General features: G+C 41.0%; 1 long non-coding RNA gene across 2 annotated transcripts in view; it reads right to left on the reverse strand.

The window, feature by feature from the left end:
• The window catches only part of LOC115945334 (uncharacterized), a 166942-nt gene that overhangs the window by 116752 nt on the left and 30016 nt on the right, over positions 1 to 20174 (reverse strand). For both annotated transcript variants that reach the window (XR_004079690.2, XR_004549511.1), the window contains exons 5-6: positions 4762 to 4851; positions 3051 to 3139 (exon numbers count right to left, since the gene is read on the reverse strand). This is a non-coding gene — a long non-coding RNA (uncharacterized lncRNA). The remainder of the gene's footprint in view (positions 1 to 3050; positions 3140 to 4761; positions 4852 to 20174) is intronic.

Here is a 20174-nt window from a genome sequence, read left to right on the forward strand (position 1 = left end):
CAGAACAGAGCATCCAAAGCATTTTCAGATGCTAAAGCCATTTCCATATAACTAATCAGAGCAAAGGATAAGAGGAGTTTCAGTTCTCTGACAGGTTTGGAAAGGAAGGCTTCTTTTGAGCTGCCAAAGTGCTAAGACGGTACACAAAGGGAGATGTCACTAAAAAAGCCAAAGTGCAAGCAACATTTTTCATTTGCCCCACATCAGAAAGGGGTATTTCAGGCAAAACCAAACATTTCAAGAGTAAGTGACAGAATAAATACAGATGTGTCATCTGATACTGCCAAATTTGCTTGTAATTGAAAAACAGTCAAAGCAACATTTTTGGGGATCCGTATCTATAATCTTCAAGGTATTTTCTGTACTTGGGCACATATGTTTCAAGGCTTCAGAGTCAGCTTTAATAGTATTTTCAAGACAGGTTTGAGTTTTTTAATGCCAACTTGAAGCATTCACATACAATCCCAAAATTACTTGCTTCATGTTTTAGTGATAGATTTCACATGCTTCAGTTTCCCTGATTGGATTTCCCAGATTTACAGACAGAATTACACAGAGTCAGGAACAGGAGTTAACTCTCCTGGCTTCCTGGGTCAGTGACTTAATGAAGAGCTTATCCTGTGTCTTTTGCACATGTACATTGTATAATCCCTTTGGGGACCAAAGGCAGAGAATTGCATGCATACATACACATACTCATACACATACCCAGTGAACTATTCTGATTATGCACCATTTTTCTATGGGACTCTGCCAAAAATAAGCAACTGGCAGAAGATGTACATTAGTATGTGTTCATGCAAATATTCACATGTAAATACTGCACATCTCACTGGCCTTTGAAGTCGCTGGATTGAGGGACACCAAGAACAGCACCAGAATTCAAATAATACTATTTACAGAGCAAACCTCGACTGTTCACAAATGTTCTATTTAATGTCTCACCTTTCAGTCTGCACAATAGGCATGCATATTAAAATGAAAATAAAATTATTTATAAAGCACAAATAGTACCCATGTTATTTTCACAGAGGGTTTATTGCAGATAGCTCATCACAACCAGACATCACCAAAATAACCTGCTCAGCACAACAGTTTTAAACGTAGATCCTTAAAAAAAATAAGAACCTAAAGAGCCTACTTATTGAGAATAGTCACCTGATGAGATACTCAACTGCACCATTACATATTAAAACCTGTAACAAGTCTGCTTGGAAAAGCATACAGGAAAAGGAGGCTAATCAAACTTCTCTAAATCCCATGGGTGCTGTGGGACTGTATTAATAGTTATAGCAAGTACTTTGAACATGTCTTGTAAAGCCATTATTTAAGTTCTAATTAATTGGCAGGTCTACGTTTGCTCAAAAATTCTTGAGCACTCGAGTAACCTGATCTGAGTTTTGTCTCTAAGAAATCTTGGAACCAGCTGAGATTTGCCTGGTCTCACATTTCACTGAGCAGTTAGCATAACTGATGATAGTCCTTCCTGATACATGGTCCATTTCCTTGAGTCTTTTGCTTTATTATCTAATTCTGAGCAACATAAATTCAACACATGATTTGGAAGAGTGCCCTGAGCAAGTTGCCCTCAGTGTCTTACACATTCATGTGTTTCAGCATTGAAAGCCCAGCTAAGTCAGACAATTTTAGTACTTAAAATACAGTTTCATTAGGAGGCCACAGTGCTGAGCAAAAAAGCCTACATAAATATATACCCTGTTGTCCAAAACAGTAATAAAATGAATTGAGTTCAGTTATGCTACAAGTGCAAATCCTTTCATATCCTCATTTCAGCTGTCTTCCATAAAGGACTTTCACCTGAAGAGTCTTGGAGAATGTGGGGAAACTTTCCACAGCTCACAGAATTCAGCCTAGCTCTAGAGACCCAAAGCCAGCAGCATATTCCTATTGAGTCACTGCTTTAGACTTTGTCACTCACCTGACTGCAAACAGCTACATACCCACAGCATTCCAGATGTGTTTCTGGCTGTTCTATTACAACTAGGATGCACATTTTGTAACCTGCTTCCCTCCATATAGATCTAGCTCTGTTTAGAGGAGACAGACAGACACAGTATCTAAGTAATCTCCAAAGCACAGAATGGAAATTTACGTGTTAAAAGACCAAGGCAAAAATACACACTCTTTCTTAGCCATAACAGCATCCAACTTAATCCGAGAAACCTTGTCATATCCAAAACACCTGAGCACTGGAAAAAACAGTAAAGATCCCTTTTTCTGTTATCCCTTAAGGTAAATTTGCACCTTTCACACTTGGTTTCAGTTCAGCACGTCACATCTGCATCCAGTATCTTATAGAACCTGTGTATGAGTAACTTAATATCCAAATAGACTTTAAACATCATAACATTTTGAAGAAATATCAAGTACAAATACATGACAGGATTTTCATTCCATCTATACAGTAATGTTAACATTTTTCTACCACTTATAAATACCCAGTGTGAGACAACCCAAAAAAGACACAATATTTTGCACAGTAACACACGTATCTTTGTCACCTCTTTTTCTCTGCAGGGTACCAACCTCAAGCTAGGCTTCCTTAGCCAAGCCTCCTCCTGCTAGAAGTTACCTTCCAGAAGGCCATACAACCTGAACTCACTGCACATTTTGTGTCAAATATCCCTCTCTTCTTCCAAAACCTAACTCCCATTATAATTTTTGTAGCAGGTACTGACTTTTCTTCATCAGGTTAGTTCTCCTTACAAGTCTCCATACAATAGCATCTTCCTGAAAATTTCACCAGTATGATGATGATTCCTTCTCCTCTTTATATGAGCCCCCCCCCCCCCCCCCGAATGTATTCCCGACACCTGTGTTCCTTCCTACAGCTTATTGTCTGCCTTCTACGTTCTCCTTGTCTGTGTGTTGGCTTTTTAACCGTTCCCTAATTAGGACAATTTGCCTGTACACAATTTATTCTTTTTCCTCTGATATTTATTTGCTTGTGTGATTTATTTCTCCTCTAACATCACCAAAGTCCCTGAAGACATTAATAAAGTGCTGTTGAAAAACTTAATAGGAATTACCTTATTTGTACTTCTTCTAAAGCCAGGTTGATGTAAACTGGTTGTTGTCGTCTGCCATCAAATAGAAAACTCCACTGCCCCTGAAGCAGCTGAACAGAATGAGGAAATAAAAAGGATTATTAATGAGAACTAGCTGTGAACTGCTGCAGCTTTAGCTATTGTTTTGGAGTGCATCAGCCTTTCCTGAAATGCTCAGTTTCTGAAGGGATGGGTAGACATAAAGAGTAAATGCTCTTCATGAACCAGGGCTTTTTGCTTCTAGTCCACTATTAAAACTAGGGGCTTAACTTGAGACATCTAGAAGTTGCCCAGTTTTCCTCTAAGATCACTCATTCACCTCTAACAAAGTCGCTGCCCTTATTGGTGTGACAGTTTGGGATACCTGAAACAGGAAAATCAAACCTGGGTCACTTTCAAATCTTTCTCCTATAATTACCTGAGATGAGAAATGATCATCTCAGGTCCTAATCTCACAGCCTCTGAAAAACTCAAGTTTTGACTCTGTGGTCCCTAATAACCACAGCAGCTGTAGATTTTCTAGTGATTAAGATAATGCAGTCTGCTTTGGTAACATAACACTGAAGGTTGCATGGTATTTTATGCAGCATAATAGAACATAAACCATGCTATAATTTTACTATTTCTAGAACAAAAACTAATTAAGTGACTAAAACTGAAGAAAATAAATGTTATTTGTAAGGTGTACACACATATAATTGTCTTTAAAAACCATGTCTCTTGGCAATGGCTGGATTCCAGCATAGAAGTTCCTTAAAGATTATTTTTAAAAGTCATCTGACTCTGAATTATCATCTTTTCCTAACATCAGATTTAAGCCTGCAGTCATGCTGGGGAAGGACAAACAGTTCAAGTTTATGCTCTCCTCGGAGCATATATATTACATATCACAGACTGCATCTGATCTGTACAAGTCCTGTTACAGGAAAAAGAGTATTCAAGCAGGAGAGGACGAATGTAGAGCTTTCAGCAGAGGGAGGCATTGACACGGCATATAACTCGAGAGGAGGGTATCCAAGACAGACTGTTTTGGTGCTTGGCTGCAGTTAGAGGAAATATATCCCTCCTCCTCCTGTAGGCTTTGTTTTGTTTGTTTGCTTGTTTGCTTGCTTTCAGAACAAGAATAGCCTGACACAGTTTTGCTAGTGTTGTTTTCCTGTGTGCAGATGTTGAGTTTCATTTTATTATCAGTGTTAAAAACCCCAAATACTGGGGTTTGGGGTGGGGGGTGTCGGGGGGACTGGGGAGGTGGGATGGAAATAGAGACATAGGTTTAAATAAAGAAGCCTTTGGTCACCAAAACTAGCTGGGGCAGACAGTGTAACTGAAACCCGCCTGTGCCTACACTGTCAGCACAGCACACAGAGCAAACTTACATAATATTTTCCACATCCATTTCAAGTGGGGCAGCCTGCCAGCTTAATAGATTTCTAGAGAGGGTGGGAGAGAGAGTTCAGTTTGTTTCACAGACTGTCGTATTTACAGCTCACCCCACTGCCTTCCCCTCTCTGGGCGGTTACCTCTGCAGTTTGCCAGGCAGCAGTGAGAGTATAGCCCTGATAAGTCACGCTTCAGAGTGTCTGAAGCACTGCAGCTGTACAAATTCGCTTTGGCTTTCTGTTGTTGAGGGTGCTGACATGCACTGATTTATTGAAAGTTGTCCAAGTCCAGAAATCAGTGGTAGGAATAGCACCTTGATTAGAAGATGGGAGAAGAGCTTCAACTTCTGATCTTCACTGCCCTCCAAAAACTGAGTCCTTAGAAAGAAAAGGCTCCAGCAAAACTGTGGAAACAAAACCCATGATGGGTTCAGGTTAGAAGTGGGTCTGAACCTCCAAAACATACTTGAACATTCTCAAAAGGCTGAGTTGCTCCTATCCATTTCCTGGATGAAACTGTTACCTCGTTTCCTGTGAAAAATTGTGAGGAAAGATATAATTGTATGAAGAACTATTCATTAGGAACAGTCACACAAATAACTGAATAAACAGTTCTGTGTGATATGTGGCAGGACAATCCATAAAGCAAAGCACTGGCCTGCATATTTCCTGCATTTATTCTATATTTTTTTTACATCTGGTATGTTCTCCACTGGGACTTCTCAAATACCTCATTAAGATTTTGCTATTGCTGGCAAGCAATGACTTTGCAGTTTCCCATCAAAGAGAGACAAGGAAAAATTACAAACAAAAAAGTTTGTTTCCTGTGACCAACTTGAATGAAGAAAAAAAGAAGGTGAAAGGAAGTGAAAAAGTAGAGCACTGATATTGTAAAAACCCCAGTATGTTGCCCATAAACCAGACTACAGAAAACAAAGGTTAAGACTATCCTTTCCTCTCCCATCTATAATGTGTGCACAGGGCAATATATGACCCTGTATGGATATTTGAATGGGATTGCATAGAAAAATGAGCTGGGCCAATTCTCCCCAAACTGAAATGTACCTATACAGCATCAAAATTGCTAATACATTTATATAGAATATTAGTGACAGTATCATTAAATCACACTATTCCTCCAAAGCAAGTTGCTCTCACCATGCTTTTTAAATTAAGAAAACAAAAGGATGCCAGTGAAATGACATGTTCATCAATTTAACCTGCAAAAGAAGAGCTGTTCTGAGACTAACACAGAGATAAAACAAAAGCACAGTTCATGAAACAATGCAATGATGTCAAGTGAGGTGTAATATTTCCTCTTGTTAGTAACATCGTGTGCTTTGAAAGCAATGCCTTTGACCCTGAAATCATCCTCCAAAACAAACTCTTTCTTTTCAACTTTTCTCTCATCAATAGTTTACAACTGGAGTTTACTGGCTTTGATTATAATCACCTCCCCCAAAAATGTAGGGCATAGAACATCTTTAAAGATGTTTTTTGTTTCTTATGACCTTGTTTAAAAGGAATCCCTCAATTTCTTTTCTATCTTGGATGACATTTTATCATTTCCACATTTTTTTCCAGTCCAAATTTGGAGAGTCTACATATTGGCAAAATCTATATATTTACCCAGAGAGAACTCAGTATCCTCTTCTTTCCCCCTGAAAAGAAGCCTGATTTAAATAACTGAAAATCAATAGTATTTGAACTTACAGGATCAATGGTGAGCTAAAAAAAAGAAATAAAGACATTCTAATATTGGGGAAAGGGTAACCTAGTCTGAAACTGATAAACCAGAATAAATTGTCTTTAACACAATAAACAGTGAGGTTATGTAGCATCATCCAACTATAACAGCTTTTTTCCACAATGTTAAATTGCCATTCATTGAGTTTTCTGCATACTTAAAGATTGAATAATGAAGAGTGGCAAGAAGAGAAAATAGAAGTAGAGGCAGAAGTTTGCTGGCGGGGAAAAACACAAAATCAGAAAAAAAAAAGGAAAAATGGAAATGGGGATGTTTGAGCAAGCTGTTTTAGTTGGAGCCTCAACAAGCTAGTGGTGAAAGGGAACAGAAACCTTCCACCTTAGGGAAGGATTAGTTACGACTATGAGGCACAATGTGTGTGTATGGTGACTGTGCTATGGGGGTATATCAGGGACACTAGGCTCGAAACGATAATTGAAGGACGAGATATGCACAGTTCTGCACCAGTCAGCAAGATTTCCTCAACATCAGTGTTACCACCCCAACATAAAATTCTTACCAGACAGAAATCTGCACTGCAATTTAAGTGCAAAGTTTGGGATCACTATGTGATAGTTTTTTAAATACCCACAGTAAGGTTTGCCAAAGCTCAGGTTTTGTAATTCTGCTGCAAAACCACACTAGATCATATTTCTTTCTCTGGGACTTGAGCTAGTATATCTGCTCCGTGATATACTCTGCCATGTAAAAATAAAGCCACAGTATGAACCATTCACTCAAAGGAATTTAAAAGTAGAATATACACTGTATTATCTTGCAAAGAGAGAAGAATTTATCACCCCAGTTCCTCAGACACTAGTAAATATGTTGCACGTTATAAATGCACCTTTTTTTTGCTTTTGGCAGCAACTAAACAAAAATTATCTAAAATGTAATTTCCCTTCTGCTATTCCAGCCCTTTAGAGCTCATATTCTCCAATCTTCAGACTAGGAAATTCCAGAGCTGTAGCTAGACAGGAGGGCATAGGAGGGCATCACAGTTCCCAGGGAAGGGCATGCTCCTTCACCATATCCTGACACGATCCTTAGGAAGGACTAGCCTGCATACCACTTATCTCACCCATCATATACTGCTACCTGGCTGCCCTCAGAAGGAAGATGTATGGTAAGAGCCCTGATGTTGCGAACAGACCCTGGACTGGACCTATGCAATCAGCACCAGCTGAGGTGCAACCAGTGTGCTTCACCTACTACCCCTTTCATTGCCAGTCTCAGCGCTGGGACATCACATACAACACTGGATTTGACACAGCTTGATAATGTCAACTGCATTTACTGTTATTATTAATGTTGAACTTTCTATTTTAACTACAGAAATACTACTAGGCCAAAAAGTGATTACAAACTTAAAATCTAAACTTGAGGGAACTAAAAATTTGCAGCTTTGCACCTTCTCACTAAGTATAGCCCAGTTACCCTCCCTTCTTCTGGCACAAGCTGAAGGATTTCATACATGTGTATCAAATGACTTTTTCACCTATAATCAGTTTTCCTTTTCTCTTTGACAGTCACCAAATTCCATCTGGAAAAACCTTTTTAACAATCTGCTTAAATATAAATAGTTTCTTTATACTGACTTGAAAAGATTGTCTCTAATTAATTGTAATTTGTTTGCATTGTACAAACAATGTGTAGATCTAAATTCTGTTACTGCATTGTGAAATCCAAAGGAAAACAAAGATCTCCTTATGCAAATAAACATTCTTAAATGATATCTTAATCATAGTAACACCTGTATCTGAGTATTTAGGATATAAACTGGATCTAACTTAGAGACCAGAACTGGAGATTCTGCAGAAATGTGGCTAGATCAGAAAGTTGCAGTTAGTTCTTTTTACTCAATTTTCTATTATACATTTGAGATTTAAAAGGCATACATTGACACACAGGTATAAGGAGCATGAACTAAACACAGATTCTCCTGTTACTTATAGTTTGCAAATTAATTCAACCTCACAAGGAAAAGAGCTTTGTAACAAACCAATGTAACCACTAAAACTGAAAGGAGACTGAAACCAGCAACATCCAGAGGATGTTACTGCCAGCATTAGAAAGCATCAGAAGAAAGTACTGAAGAAATAGGTCCCCCTTTCTGCAACCTGTGAGTGCCCACTGCCTAGACTATTACAGCCTAGTGCAGCTGAGGAGGTTTTCTGACTGCACAGTTCAGGTTCAATAGGCAGCAATAACAGCACAGCAGCAACAAGTCCTAGGTATCATCCTGGAGGAAATGAAAGTAAAGATTCCAACCAGACTCTTATTCCTCTTCTCAGTCCTGCAAAATTGAGATACAAGCCTGTAGGCCACTTATGCTGTTCTTCCCACTTTGAGACTCACAGATTCCTTGGGAACATAAAAGCAAAACCCAGCAAATGCAGCAGCAGGTAAGTAGGACAGATCTGATCAAACCACGTTTACAATTCAGTTTTCACCACCTCAACACCCTAAACTACCTCTGCCTGGACTCAGTGGCAGATGACTTTTCCAGACTGCTCTGTCCACAGAAAGCTGTCACAAAAGGTTCCCCTGGATTTATGCGTAGAATGAGTTCTGTGATCTTCTGCCTTCGAGGATTCTTTGAAGTGAGTGCTACCCCACAGCCCCATGTACCCTGAGGCCCAACTATAACATCATGATTCTTAAAACTGTTCATTATAAGTTGTCAAAGATTTACATTTCACAGATGAGGAACCTGAAGCAAAACCAGACCTTTAGGTACAGTCCTTTCATTCCTTGTAGCAGCTGAGTCCCTTTCCTAAACCAAAACGCATTCCCAGGGTGATGCATTCACTCCAGAGAACATAGAATCATAGAATCATAGAATCATAGAATAGTTAGGATTGGAAAGGACCTCAAGATCACCTAGTTCCAACCCCTCTGCCATGGGCAGGGACAACTCACACTAAACCATATCACCAAACGCTTCATCCAACCTGGTCTTGAACACTGACAGGGATGGAGCATTCACTACCTCCCTGGGCAACCTCAACACCCTAACAGGAAAGAATTTCTTCCTTATATCCAATCTAAACTTCCCCTGTTTAAGTTTCAACCCGTTACCCCTTGTCCTGTCACTACAGTCCCTAGTGAAGAGTCCATCCCCAGCATCCCTGTAGCCCCCCTTCAGATACTGGAAGGCTGCTATGTGGTCTCCACTCAGCCTTCTCTTCTCCAGGCTGAACAGCCCCAACTTTCTCAGCCTGTCATCATATGGGAGGTGCTCCAGTCCCCTGATCATCCTCGTGGCCCTCCTCTGGACTTGCTCTAACAGTTCCATGTCTTTTTTTATGTTGAGGACACCAGAACTGCACACAATACTCCAAGTGGGGTCTCACAAGAGCAGAGTAGAGGGGCAGGATCACCTCCTTCGGCCTTCTGGTCGCATTCCTTTTGATGCAGCCCATAATACTGCTGGCTTTCTGGGCTGTAAGCGCACACTGAAGCTGGCTCATGTTCATTTTCTCATCGACCATAAGTGCTAGAATAGCTGGGGTAGGCACATCCACAACCCCTAAGATAATACTGCTTACACCTCCTCTGGTAGAAAACCCACAAAAATCCATCCCTCTTCTGATTCCATGTAGTACAAGTCATATTGTCTATCGTCTGATCATGGAGGTTGTAATTCCTAAAGTGTTCAGAGAAAAACCATGGCTTGGAAAAGTATTTAAATGCCCACCATTTGTAATTGTGGGGAGTGAAATTCTGCAGAGAGCACAACTTGTGAATGCAGACAGGAAGGAAAATAAATATACATCTGCTAGAGAATCATCATTGCCAGCACTAGCATGTCTGAGAACTATTTCCTGGTTCAGTGTATCATACCTGCAAGGAAGTGCTCATTATTTAGTGAAAATCTGAACAAAATAAATGCTCTTTCAGTTGCATGCACAAAATTCAGTCAGCAACAAAGCAGAGAGAGGCTCGCTGTGTAGCGTGCAGCATCTGTGCCACAGAAATCAAGCCTCAGGTGTTACTGGAACATGTTGTGCTGTTTAGCCTCACATCACCTGCTGCTATTGGCTGACTCTAGGTATCAAATGGAAATATCATACTGCAGCTCACCCAAAACTTTACCCACTCCTTCATGGCAACAGACGTTTGTGACTTGCAGTTTGAGTCATCTGTACCCCTAACAACTAGAGCCTGCAAATTTGCCTGCATTTGCAAAGTAACCAAACTGCCTCATCTTAAAGTGCATGCTTTGTTATAGCTCTTTGAATAAAGTCTGTATTCTGGCATCATTTTGCATTACACATCAATGATAATATTCTTTTAGAGAGGGACCTCTTGCAAGTGCATATAGTGACAGGACAAAGGGGAATGGTTTTACACTGAAAGAGGGTAGATTTAGATTAGACATCAGGCAGGAGCTCTTCCCTGTGAGGGTGATGAGGCACCGGATGCCCAGAGAAGCTGTGGTTGCCCCATCCTTGGCAGCGTTCAAGGTCAGGTTGTACAGAGCTTGGAGCAACCTGGTCTAGTGTGACATGTCCCTGCCCATGGCAGAGCAGGGGGTGAAATTAGATGATCTTTAAGGTCCCTTCCAAACCATTCTATGACTCTATGAGATGCCATTTTGTTCATAAGATTCTGCTTTAAAAAAAAAGTCTTACTGCTAAAAGAACTGGCAACGGTAGCATAATGTTATCCTAGATGGCAATTCAATGAGTTGAAATAATTTGGACTGTTTGTTTTGGCAATATTTGGTAACATACTGGACAAATAACATCAGAAATCTGTAATTTCACTGCAAATTTGGACATCTTTGGGCCTTACATTACACAGGTTTTTCTGAGCTTTTTCTTCCAAAGGTTTTGCCTTTTTGCTCTCATATTTGCTTTTCCAACAGACATCAGTTCAAAATTTTCCTCCACCTGTGAGGAACTGGAATCTTTCTCTTCTGGGACAAATTACACTTACAAGCATATTTTGTAAAGCCTGGCTTCATAGAAACACCATAATTTAGGTAACTGTTATGTAATATTAGTTAAGAGGAAGTTACCAGATGAATAAAGTGGCAGAGGCAGCATGCAGGAGTCCCCACCAAAAATATTTTCAGGGTCACTTTTACATCCCATTCACTGGGGAGAATGCTCCTGAGAAGTGAAACCGTGCAATGGTTTTGTCTTTAGACTCCAGATTTTCACAGTTACATGGGAAGCTACTACTGAAAATGTCATATTTACTATCAGAACTACTGAGATCCAGCCTCTATGAAAATCTGCCTAGAGTGACATGGGAGCTGATTACCTAAAATGCACTCATAAATTGTTCTTGATGCCCACACTTTCATGTGAAATAAAGGAAGATACCTGATGATGGGGAATAGATCTGAGCTGAATCAGTTTGTTTCAGATAGCTATGTCATTCAGTTGCTAACTGGCTTTCATAAAACATCTTTGCGTATCCTCTGCATGCATCAAATAAATAAGGATCATAAAGTGCTAGAAATGTTTAGAGTTCTAAAAAATTAAACATTAAAGCTATTCAGAACTAATTGCTATTATTAGAACAGAACTAATTTTTATTATATTATTATTATATCTATTATTATTACAGAACTAATCTGATATTAAACATACTTAATTTCCAATGGAAAGCAATATATGTTTCAAAATCTGTAATATTTCTCTGGTTTAAACACAAAACAGCATTTTGAGTTTGCTTGATTTACTGAAATATTTGTGTCACAGTTCTCATTAGCAATTACTTCAGTCTCCCTTTTCCCTGATAAAATGTGCTATCTTTCCTAATCCTTCAGATTTGCAAGATAGTCTTAATCCTGCTACTAGCCCAGATGTTTCTCTAGGCACTGGAATTCAATAAAGCAGATGGATTCAGAAAAAAATGACTGCAGACCAAAGCTATATTAAGTTTACAATGTTAAGAGAGCCCAAGGGACACTGTTGTGAACAGTGTGCAGTACAGGCATTCAAAGGAGCAAAATACGTTATCATATCACTGGATGGCAGAGGCAGGATATATGCACTGACATCCAAACCATTCTGGACGTAAGCTATTTACAGTACCAGTGGGAGTTGCAGACAGAAATCTCACTGGCTGGTGGAGAACCAGTGAATTTTGTGCATGTTTTGCCTCAGAGCACCAGCAGATACGAAGCCCCACCACCTTCTGGACAGCTTTGACATTGACTGACTGGCTCCCACAGTTCTGGCTCAGTCTTTGTCTTGCCATTGCCCCCAGTTGCTCTGTGGAGAGCTGTGCAAGATCCAAAGGTCTTTGGCTCCTTAGCAGCTCAGAAAGCCAGCCCAGCAGTGACAATCATTCCCAAATTGAGGTGACTTCCCCACTTTGCCTTGGGCAAGAATGGAAAATCAAGTATGTTCTTTGCACCTTTGGCTCTCTAACCACTGGCCTCACACACTACATATTATGCTCATGTGTTTTGTGGAATGATCCATTCACTCACAGTACAGCCTAGAGTGATAAATGCATGATGCCATAGAAGGTTTGTGTGTAGGCCTTTCTCCTGGAAAGAAAATGTATTTTGAATATGATTTGGCTGGTAAAAGTTTGGCAGTTTATTCTGTTACTCTAAGCAGACCACTGTGTGCAGAACCTACAGAACAGCAAGGTGGAAGTCCTTTGGAAGATACCAAGAATTACCCTTGATAAATGAGGAACAGAAAGCAGACTCAACTCATCTTTGTACCCAAGACATAAGTATGTATAGAAACTAACAGTCTAGAAGTATCCAATAGACTTAAGGCTGTGACCTGAAGTGAACAAGACCTTGCAAAACTTTATATCTTGTTTCCAGGCTTTCTGAAAGCACCTTCTACCAGAAGGATATATTTATGTATCCCTATCTAACAGCTTTGTGTAACAGGCTTCACACAACAACTTTCTCCAGCTGGTATGGTGATGGTGTGAAGGACTAATATAGTAAGTTTAGTATTTTGGTATTATACCATCCTCCTTGTAAATCCATTCCTTAATTCACCTTTGTGCCTTGAAACTGAAATTCTAGCATTCAAATAGTTTTGTGAGGTGCTGAATATCTCCAGTGAAATGTTTGTGGCATGCTTGACTTGTGCTCAGTAATCATGACCCAACTTCTTCCTAATCTCACTCATGCAGATCCATATTTAGGGTAATGGGTGACTACAGGGATTTGTTTCTGGTCTAGAGCTACTTTTTTGATCCTTTTAAAGTATTAGTCTTCTACCATGCGATGAATGTCTGCCAGCAGCTTACTAGGAAATCTGAGTAACATATAACTTCTGTTCTTTCCCCTTAAATAAAAAGGTGTGTGTTAGAATACCATGACTGGAGGTCTAGAATAACATCTCCCACTTGCTGCTGGAAGACAGCTTGCTGGGCAATTAGGGAAGTCAAAGCAGAAGCAGACTGTCTTCCACTGAGACTGGAAATAAGTTTGCTCCATCACAACAACCAGTCCCATGGATGTCTGATCAGGAGCTTTGGAGTGACCTCCAGGAAAGCTCTGTCTCACCCTCCACAAAGTGAAACTCAGAGTCTCTGAGAGGTTAAACAACAAGTGCTATAGTCACCCCAGAACTTCAGACAATCTTCCAGGTACTGGGCTCTGGCCATTGTAGTGAAGCTGCAGACAGGCAGGCAGACCCCTAGGTGCTTTGCTGGGATCATTTGTCAAGCAGTGTACAAGCTGCATCTTCTTCAGTGTGGCTCAAACACAAACTACATGGGGAATTTGCATTTCTTTCCCTTTCTCTCATACTGCAGCAAAAGTTGCCAAATGCTCAGGACTTACATGCAAATAGCCTTGGTTGTTCTCTGGTTGCAGAGGAGAAGCAATGAAAGAAAGGGCTGCATAACTGGAGCTCATTGCCCCTTTTACCAGGCACAGTTCAGACATGATGATGGTTAGATACACATCAGACTTTCAAACTGTGGTTTATATAGCTGTTAAAACACACTAAACCAGCACACACAGATTTCTTTTTCTCCTCTCTACCCAAGAGCCCCTGACCAGAATCTGTTGATCCTAGGGTGCAAGATAGTTTTTGTCCATCCTTAAGACAGTTTGCACTGCAGTCCAGCACTGTGTAAGGCTCTCAGAATCTCTTATGTAACGTATCTCTTTCACAGTGTGGTGTATTTCACTTAGGCTTGCAGTGTGCATTGAAAACCCTGTCAGGCCAGGGCCCACTGGATATACTGAAGCAGAGAAATATGGAATAGGGAAAAAAAAAACCAAAACACATGTCAGGCAGGAGGACTTTCTCCGTGAGGAGACAGAAGATGGCATGTTCCGTATTTCCATACACACCTCTGTGACACCACCAGCATCTACTTACAATACAAAACATTCCATCCTTATTTATTTCCTCTGGAGCCGATAACTGCTAGAGAGCCTCTAATGCAGATACTCTGCCTTTTATCTCAATGCAAAACACAGTATAGAATCAGAGCTGATCAAGCCCACAGTGCAGTTACAAAATCTCCTAGAATGTGGAAAGATTTAGTTCTATAGGTATGCCCAGAGTTACTGCCACAGGATATTAGGTTCTAGACCAAGTATATATAAGGATAAGTGTATATGAAAATCCATTTGTTTTCTTGCTACTGTAATTCACTTTCTTTTTCTAGCAGTCTGGAGACAGAACATACTTGTCAGCTAAACACGATTCCTTCCTATCTTTGTGATTGCACAGAGGTCACCATTGGTAACAAGCTTGGAAAAGAAAATCCTACAGCAGAAACTATTCAGGATCATTATTAGAGCCCGTGCAAATGTAGCAGCAGTGTGTTGCTAAATTAGGAGTAGTTATATACACTTGTAAACAGCACACATGGGAGGAGGAAATGGGGAGTCTGCAGATCAGCTGAGTTTGAACACAGTGGTGAATACAGAGCCCTCAATGCTGACTCACTTTTTCCATTTTTTAAATAAAAACATTAGCAGAGATATTTTTAAGTGATTACTGCACTTTTCTGCTGCAAGCAAAGTCTTTTCATAAGTTTTAACTCTCCTCACTGCCCTCAGCAGTAACATACTTTAGTTATCACTTCAACTTATTAAATCTGTTTAGCCATAAAGCCCAAGACAGTTTTAAATGGAGCAGTCCTTAGTCCATAACTTATTGGTTTTTAAGGGAAAACTATTGTCTCAAGAAAGTGCAGGAGCCTTGGAGCCAGTATCTCTTGGCTCTACCCTTCATATTTCTGCTGACATGCTGTATTATGGAAAAATGAAACAGTCCCAGTTGCGAAATTATGGCCCGAGCTGTACAAGCAGATTTCTGTGCTCAGTGAAATTGACAGAGGCCCAGAAGTTCAGCCATATAGATCAAGATCCTTCATACATAGCTGGTTTATTTATGGTACATACCCAGCTCCCCAGCATCAGAAGAGCTGCAGTTGCAAAACCCCTGAGTCGAGTCACATTTTAAAGGAAAAAGAGAATAAATAGTCCAGGCTTTCCACAATAAGGACAAGTACACAACAGGGTAACACAATTAGACTCAGGCTGCTGAGCTGTGGAGTACTCTTCAGCTCAACTAAGAGGATTCCAGCAGCAGTACTCAGAAACTCACAGGTCAAGCCCTTGGGAAGACAGCAAACCTGCAGATGAAGCAGCAATGGACTGCATCAGTGATGTACAGCCTCAGACCAAATGAAACCTGAACAGTGTGAGAGAAGTTGAGTGATATCTTTATTGATACGTGGGGCAGAGTTTTTCACATGCTCAGAAGTGGTGCCTCATTAGGCAGCTAAAGAGAGCTCAGGCTTTTGAAGCATCCAGTACCCAAGAGCTTGCAGCCAAAGACCTGGAGATCCATCTGTTATAAAAGGTGCACTAAAAGATGTTGAAAGTTTGACACATATCCAAGGATAAAAGGGGGAGCAAAATTCTTTTGAGACCTGCTTTTTAGTTACATGGCTATAGGCTCAGAATCAGCTTTTCCCCTTGAAAATAACTGCAAGTACAAAGCAGCATCCTCAAAAATATAAATAGCTAAAAAAAAACCCCGTCCTATTTAGAGTTCAGTTTAGGAAGTCCCCACTTCAAAATCCCCATGGGTTTATGTTCCGTGATAACAACTTGGTAAAATTATCTTCCATGTAATTTTTAATTAAGTTTCAAGAAAGCTCTCAGATTAGAACAAGTATTTCTCCTGTAATCTTGACATTACCAGAAGTATCCAGCTGATTTTGAAATTTCTCTTGTTCTCTGTTTTCCCTCTTCAGTTGCATTATTTGTCTCTGTATTCCACATCATCAGACTTCTTGGTAATTTGAGAAATTCTCAGCTATTGTTTTAAATAATATCCATTTCACAGAGGGGAAGTCTATTTTTCCTATTCCCCTCTTTCCTTCCACTCCCCACCCGCCCAATTGTGCATTCCTCTGCACAAACAGATGCTGGAGTTTGTTCATGGCAGTTTGACTCACTATATTTCCCCACAGTTCCCACAATACTGTATTCCTGTCTCCCATCCTGTCCTAAACTGTCTCTGTGGTTGCCATGTACTGTTTAAGAATTGCCACATTCTACCTAAGAAGTGGAAGAATTTCTCAAAACACTCAGCAAGTGATTTCAGTTTGTTCAATACTTCCCATGTGACTGCTTTACAAATGCATAAGATGTAATTCTGTGGTCCTTAGAATGATTAAGGTGCAGAAAATGAACACTTTCTTAAGCTCGCTCACCCAGTATGTGACTAAAGGCTCAAGCCTGGCAGGAATTCAGGCACAAAATAGAAAAACGAAGACAAAACTGCAGATTTAGGCTAGTTTCTGTCCAAAGAAAAACAGTTCAGGAAATTCAGTGTGTAAAGTCAGACTCAGCCTCATGAAAATTGCACTTTACCAATGGATTTGACTCTGACACAGCAGTCTAGATTTCCACCCTTGAAGTAAACACACAACTACAACTAGGACTTGGTTCCCAGAAAATGGTGCATGCCCTCTCCAAAACTCAGATCTATTCAGCTTTATAGCTGTAAGATCAGCTAACCTAGCCAAAGGGTGCACAGACCAGCACAATGCTCCTCTGTGAACTTGGCATGCCAGAATAACACTGAAGGCTGTATCCTAGCTGCTAGATCCTGAGTGGAGCAGCTCCATTGGCTTGGGAAGTGCTGTGCCAAACTAGCTGAGGTTTTAGGCCCAAGCATGAATAGGAGATGAGACTGCATAGGCAGAGCAGACAGAAAACCATTTCTGGCACACCAGTGGATGACTGCCCTACAGATTGGGAGGGAGAAAAGGAGAGAGAGAGAGGGGCTTCCCCTCCATCCCTCTGCTTTGAAAAAGCTTCCCTGGACCTTTTGAGAGATGTTGTCTTCACAGGGTGTGCAGGAAGCTCAGACCTTTGTCCAACAGCTGCAGAGGCAGAGCGTCTCTCAGTACTAATCCAGCAACAGTAATGGCATGGCACCCACAGCTGTCTTACTTGGATTCAAAGCCAGGATCTTTTCCCTTTATTTCAAACACACACACACACCCACACAAACATACTCACTGTATCTTTTGATAACAGAGAGGCTGACATCATTTGCTACACAGTTGTATTTCCACCTCTCTTTCAGGACAGTAGAGGTACAAAACAAACACACTATGTGAACCGCTGCTGAGGAGCAGAAAAAGAGGATTCAGATATACCCCAGGTTGCCTAAACATATTTCAGATCTTAAACCTTTTAATTCACAATATTCCATATTTGGACAATTTGGTTTGCACACAGATAAATCCATGTTTTCTTTTACACACTGAAAATTGCAATGAGTGTTACTGCTATGAAGCTCTTATGAGTCCTATATTTGTGAGACAGATTAACTGAGCCTGTTTTATGATTAATTCTACAAAAGCCACTTCAACTGCGCACCTTTACATCCCTATATGGCAGTGGAGAAACAGCAAGAAAAGAATGTCTGCAGCATGAGAATGGATGTATTTTAAGAACTGAATCATAGAATCATAGAATAGTTTGGGCTGGAAAGGATCTTAAAGATCATCTAGTTCCAGCCCTCTATCAGGTGATTATATTTCTTTGGACTTTCTATCTAGTAAAAAGCTTTTCCTTGCATCTATGTTTTCTACTAAAAATCACACCTGTTTGCTGCCAATAAAAGTATGATTTCTGCAATGGTAATTCCCCATATGAAGATCCATACAGCAGCAAAAACATAAGGGTTACTAATGTGTTGGAAACCAAGTAAGTGCCTGAGAATGCCACGTTAGGAATTAGGGCTTCTTCCCCCAGATATATGGGAAGTGCAGCTCCACCTATGCATGCAGCATGGGCAACAAAAAGGCAGAACTGGAGACCATTGTGCAGCAGGAAAACTATAACATAGTTCTCATCACAGAAACATAGTAGACAACTTGCACAACTGGAGTGGTGCAATGTATAGCTATAAACTGTTCAGAAAGGATAGGCAAAGAAGGAGAGGAGATGGGCTAGCCCTGTACATTAGGGGCTCTTTTGATTGTTTAGAGCTTAATAATAGTGACTATAGGGTCAGAGTTTTTATAGGTATAAATCAGGCGAAAGGTCAAAAAAGTGGCTATGATGGTGAAAGTCTGTTATAAACCATCCAGGCAGGATGCAGAGGCAGGTCACATATTCTAAGAGCAGTTGGGAGAGGTCTCACAGGTTGATCTGCTAAGGTTCTGCAGAGCAATGTGTACAGCCTGGATCCATGGGCTGTGGTCAATGGTATGAGGCTTAACAAGGCAAAGTTCCAGGTGCTGAACTTGGGTCTCAAAAACCCCATGCAACACTCCAGGCTTGGGGAAGAGTGGCTGGAGAGTTGCTCATGAAAAAGGACCTAGGGGTGCAGACTGACAGAGCTGAATATGAGTTAGCTTATGCCCAGGCAGCCAAGAAGCCACCAGCATCCTGGTCTGTATCAGCACCAGTGTGGCAGCAGGACTAGGGTAGTGATTGTCCACCTGCACTGAGTACTGGTGAGGCTGAACCTCAAATCCTGTGTTCAGCTCTGGGTCCCTCACTGCAAGAGAGACATTGAGGTGCTGGAGCAGAGCCAGAGAAGAGCAGCAAAGCTGGTAAAGGGTCTAGAGCACCTGAGGGATGGGGGCTGTTTAGGCTGGAGAAAAGGAGTTCAAACATTTTGATCTGGCTTCTGGGGGAGTGACTGTAACATTGTTGATTCATTATTCTGGAAGTCCCACATGACATCCTTGTCTCTAAATTGGAGTGTCATCAATTTGATAGGTGGACCACTTGGTGGATAAAGAACTGGCTGGATGGTCTCACTCAAAGAGTTGTGGTCAACGGCTCAATGTCCGGCTGGAGATCAGTAACGAGTGGTGTCCCTCAGGGGTCAGTGTTGGGACTGGTCTTGTTTAATATCTTTGTCGCTGACATGGACAATGGAATTGAGTGTGCCCTCAGCAGGTTTGCCGATGACACCAAGCTGTGTGGTTCTGTTGATACACTAGAGGGAAGGAATGCCACTGAGAGGGACCTTGACACGCTTGTGAGGTGGGCTGATGCCAACCTCATGAAATTTAACCATGCAAAGTGCAAGGTCGTACACCTGAGTGGGAGCAATCCCAGGCACAGCTACAGGTTGGGCAAAAAGGAAATTCATGGTAGTCCTGCGGAGAAGGACTTGGGGGTGTTAGTCAATGAGAAAATGAACATGAGCCAGCTTCAGTGTGCGCTTACAGCCCAGAAAGCCAACTGTATCCTGGGCTGCATCAAAAGGAGTGTGACCAGCAGGTCGAAGGAGGTGATACTGCCCCTCTACTCTGCTCTCGTGAAACCTCACTTGGAGCATTGTGTTCAGTTCTGGTGTCAACATAAGAAGGACATGGTACTGTTAGAACAAGTCCAGAGGAGGGCCACGAGGATGATCAGGGGACTGGAGCACCTCCCATACGAAGACAGGCTCAGAAAGTTGGGGCTGTTCAGCCTGGAGAAGAGAAGGCTGCGTGGAGACCTAATAGCAGCCTTCCAGTATCTGAAGGGGCCTACAG

Source organism: Melopsittacus undulatus, chromosome 3, assembly GCF_012275295.1.
Source record: "Melopsittacus undulatus isolate bMelUnd1 chromosome 3, bMelUnd1.mat.Z, whole genome shotgun sequence".
Lineage (NCBI taxonomy): Eukaryota > Metazoa > Chordata > Aves > Psittaciformes > Psittaculidae > Melopsittacus > Melopsittacus undulatus.